Source organism: Tupaia chinensis, unplaced genomic scaffold, assembly GCF_000334495.1.
Source record: "Tupaia chinensis unplaced genomic scaffold, TupChi_1.0 Scaffold144165_1, whole genome shotgun sequence".
NCBI lineage: Eukaryota > Metazoa > Chordata > Mammalia > Scandentia > Tupaiidae > Tupaia > Tupaia belangeri.
In genome coordinates, this window is record NW_006204021.1 from 55,174 (window position 1) to 59,989 (window position 4,816).

Consider the following 4,816-nt stretch of genomic DNA (forward strand, 5'->3'; position numbering starts at 1 on the left):
GCTGCAATCCCTTCTCCTCCATTCTCTTCTCGGGATCTTGGGCACGCACGCACACGCGCCTGGCGCGAGTTTTAAGCCACCGGGTCCAGGACGCGAACCGCGGTCGACTACGTGGGAGTCCAGCAACATAGCCATTACGCTAACTGCTGGTTCCCAAATCCCTATATATCTTTACAGTGTACAAAATGTATTTCCTTCAGTATGACTACAATGTATTATTATAAAGTCAAAGACATTGCTATATACATTATCAATGGATAACTTTTCACTTTCCTATCTATTAAATGTTTTGTTTGTGTTTTTTCTCTGATTCTGTCCCTCACTTCCCCTATTACCCACCCACTCCTATGCTGTCTCTAGTATCTACAGTTGTCCTCCTGTAATTATACCTTCTAATCTTTTAGTTTCTGCTATAAAGTTCGGACATTAAGTATTCAGTGTGTGTGTGTGTGTATGTGTGTGTGTGTGTGTGTGTGTGTGTGTTTAAGAGGGATGTTTGCTATAGGGCATGTGGACTTACTAGAGAGAAAGAGAGAGAAAAATCACCCACCAGTGTGGATGGTCATGTCACATTACCTTTTCCTCCATTTTCCTTTTTGGATTTTGGCATGCTTACACATGCAGCCAGTGTGACTTTTAAGCTGCTGGGTCTGGGAGACTCGAATCATGATTGGTCATGTGGGAGTCCAGCACCTTAACCACTCTACCACCTGCTGGCCCCCAGCATTCGGTATATATTAAGCAGGGACATACAATGCCTGTCTTTCATAGTCTGGCTTGCTTCACTTAGCATTAAATCATCCATATCTTTCTACTTTGTATGAAATGCAAGGTCTCATTGATTTTTATGAGTGAGTGGTATCCCATAGAGTACATGTGCCACATTTTTTCAATCCACCCATCTGTTCTTGGATATTTGAGTTGATTCCATATCCTTATTGTTATGAATAATGCTACAATACCCATGGATGTGCATTTTTTTCTGACTGAGAGTTTTCCTATTACTTGGATAGATACCTAAGAGTGAAATTACTGGGCTGTGTCGTAGTTTCTGTAGTAGTTGCATTTGAAGGTTTCTGAGGAACTTCTATATTGTTCTCCACAGTAGCTGTACTTCATTTACATTCCAACTAACAGTGTAAGAAAATTCCCTTTTCACCACAAACTCACTGCACTTTTTTTTTTCCTTAGCCATTCTGACTGAGGTTAAAGTAGTATCTTATCGTGGTTTTAATTCGTGTTTCCCTTGTGATAGTAGATTTTTTTTTTAACATTTTCTCATATGCTTTTTGGCCATTTGTGTCTTCCTTGGAGAGTTGTCTGTTGAGCTCATTTGCCTGTCTTTTAATTGGATTATTTTTTGCAAATAAACTGCTTGAGTTCCCTTTATATTGTGGTCATCAGTCCTTTATCTGAGGCATAGTTTGCAAATATATTCTACCATTCTGAGGGGTGTTTCCTCACTCTAATTATTGTTTCTTTTGCTGTGCAGAAGCTTTTTAGCCTGATGTAGTCCCACTTGTATGTTTTCAAAGTTATTGACTGTGCTTTGGAGGTCTTATTTAAGTACTTTCCAAATTCAAGGTCTGCAAGAGTCTCCCCTGTGTTTTTCACTACTAGTTCTATCGTTTGAGGTTTTACATTTGATTTTTAATAATGCAGATAATGTTTTGCATTGCATTTAAGATTTGGGAAAAACAATCAAACTCACTTTTGTCTCTTTTTTAGTTGGAAGAAAAATCTTAAATAATTTATTCAAGCATTATCAAGATGAACTGGCTTTCATAGAGGAAGAAACAGTTCTTTCTTCAAGAGAATCTTACTAGGATTTTCAACTGAATATGATACATTAACTGATACATATTTTAAACTACTGATAATATTCACAACCACTCATATTTAAAGTGCAAAAAACAAGTGAAGAAGCATATAAAATATGTGATTCAACTAAAATATATTTTGAAATGTGTCCTTTTCAGTTTAATCCAGCACATCTTCATCTATGCATTTCATTTGTAGATATATTTTCATGTGGAAATTACCTGTGTACACAGTTAATTACTAGAGGTTTGTAATAGCAGAATATGGAACATAATCCAAATGCCAATCAATAGTGCCTAGTTAAATAAAATTATATTATCTTCTAGAAAAACATAAAGCTATACAGTAAACTATTTTACTTTCTTTGTTATCAATGTTTTTATTGTTTGAAGCTTTTTTTTGAGAGAGAGATTTTTGCTATTGAGTGTGTGTACTCGCCAGAAACAGAGAAAGTGAGAAATCACTCCCAGGGGATGGCAATGCCATAATCTCTTCTCCATTCTCCTCTCAGGATTTTGGGCACACATGCACATGTGCACGGCATGAGTTTCAGTCCTCCGGGTCCAAGACTCTAACTATAATCAGCCATGTGGAAGTCCAGCACCATAACTACTATGCCACTTGCTGAACCCTATATTGTTTGAAACTTTAAAAACAAAAAATTGATAAAGATAATAACAAAATAATATGTCAGATAAATTTCATGTGTGATAAATTTGAGAATTAAAGAAATGTTTATTAGACAGATTTATAAGCAACAGTGTTTATTACTGTTCTAGATTACAGTTTTCCTAACTTAACTGATTTTAAGAATTGTCTGAAGTGACTGTTAAAAACACAGATTCCTATAGCACACTCCAGACTTTCTAAATTAGATACACTAGAGGAGTATCTGTTTTTTAAAAAATTATTCTCGGGCTGGTTGTGTGGTCTGGTGGTTAGGCATCTGTATCACACATGGTCAACAGTTCAAGTTCTGGACCTGATGGCTTGAGAAACATGCTGGGCAGTTGTGCATGCCAAAAATCCCAAAAGGAGGAGTTGCAACATAACCATTTCCCCCATGTGTGTGTGGGTGCTTCCTCTTCTCTCTTTTCTTTGTCTCTCTATCTCTTTATCTGTAAAATGCATATGGTCTCTAGCAAAACAAAAACCAAAAGTAATTTTCAATATGTTGTTTTTGCAGCTATTGAGTATACTTAGTGGATAATTTCATAGAATAATAAAGTGGAAAAAAATCACTAACCCTATAAATGTCAAAATCCTGAGTTGACTATGAAGAATTTTTCTAAAGCAAGAAGAGAATTCCAAAAATGACTTAAAAAGTGTTTACAATGGGGCCAAGGTCGCTTGGTGGTTAAGGTGCTGGACTTCCACATACTCAACCCTGGTTTGATTCCTGGACCTGGCAGCTCTCACTTTCTCTCTCTCTCTCTCTCTCTCTCTCTCGCGCGCGCGCGCGCGCGCGAGTGCATGTGCCCTATAGCAAATTAAATAATAATACCCAAAAGTAATTTTTTTTAAAAAAAGGTGTGTGTAATTGATTCTGACCTGTGCTCTTGTTTTAGAAGCCCTGGACTAAGATGGAAAGTTTCAGAAGACTTGTAAGTTCATTATTGCAAAGAGAGAAGGGAATTGCCATTGATCAAGGAAGGAAAAGAGAGAGAGGGAAGTCACATGTGTGTCCTATTGCAGGTGGAGGCCAGTGGTTCACAGTGGATGTGGGCCAACATAGTGCTCAGGCTGGTAAACTAGAGCTGAGGAAAGTGCGAGGAGGTAAACACATCTAGCTCTGACTTGCGCTCCTCAGAAACACCCATGAAATACAGAAAAACCTGTGCCTTCTAAATCAGCCTTGGCATGTCTGTCACTTGAACAAATTGAGAAAGGAAAAACAAAGTCTTTTAACTTTCTGTAATCAAAACTTAATTAAATAATTGTCAGGAAAATTAATCAGCATGTTGACATTTTCCAAGTCCTGAAATTTTGAGAGGAATTATGTATTGCGTGTTTTGTGTGCATATGGTTTGAAATGCCACTACCTTTCAAAGCGATGAGTAAAAAGTAGGGACAAAAATATTAATAACTGAATAACATAATTTAGCCCACTTCCCAAGTCAAACTTCCAACCTGTAAACTGTGTGAAGGCCTTAAAAATGAAGAATGTACCTACTTATGTTCCTTCAATTAACATAATAAGGAATATGCAGAAATTTCGTGTGTGTGCACATACATGTACATGCAAGAGAGAGAGAATATTTATGTGTACACATTCATTAGCCTATCCATCTTTTCAGAGCTCCTTAAAGAAGGCCTAAGCATCCATGGGATGCAGTTGTCTCTGTAACACTAAAGGGACAAATTTATCTTCACAGAAAAATGTTTGTATGTGTCCAGGCAACATAAACCCTTTAATCTTTTGTTTCTTCAGCTGGAGAATGTAAGACACGTTTTCAAACTCCTAAGAGAATTAGGAGGAAAATATGAGATCAAAAAAGTAAAGGGGCACTCAGTAATGGTGAGTCCTGTTAATTCAATAAAAACCCTTCTGATATGGCTATTTTTTCCTATGTGACTTTTTTTTTAATTCCTCTAGATTTCCCTCCATGATCCATTGAATTTTTAGTAAAGAATGACAGAGATACTATGTGCTTTTTCTATAATGCAGAAATCTTTAATGCTGGCTAAGGTAGCAGTGGTAGTGAACTCATTCCCTCATTCCTTCATATCACTCCATAATCTCCAGAGTGGCATTACTCTTTTCCACTAGAGGGTACTACAGAGGAGAAATGGTGAACCCATAGTGTTGTATTTATAGAGCTGACAGGGGCAGGGGCTCAGGTCATTGACACTACAAAGTTTTAATGCCTTCTTCCTCTGCAATCTTTGTCATGCAAGAGCAATGTACATGTTCTTCAAAATAAAGCTATAAAATTAAAAAGGGAGAGATGGGCTGAAAAGTGCATTTAAAAAAGTGGAAGGAAAATAATGACTG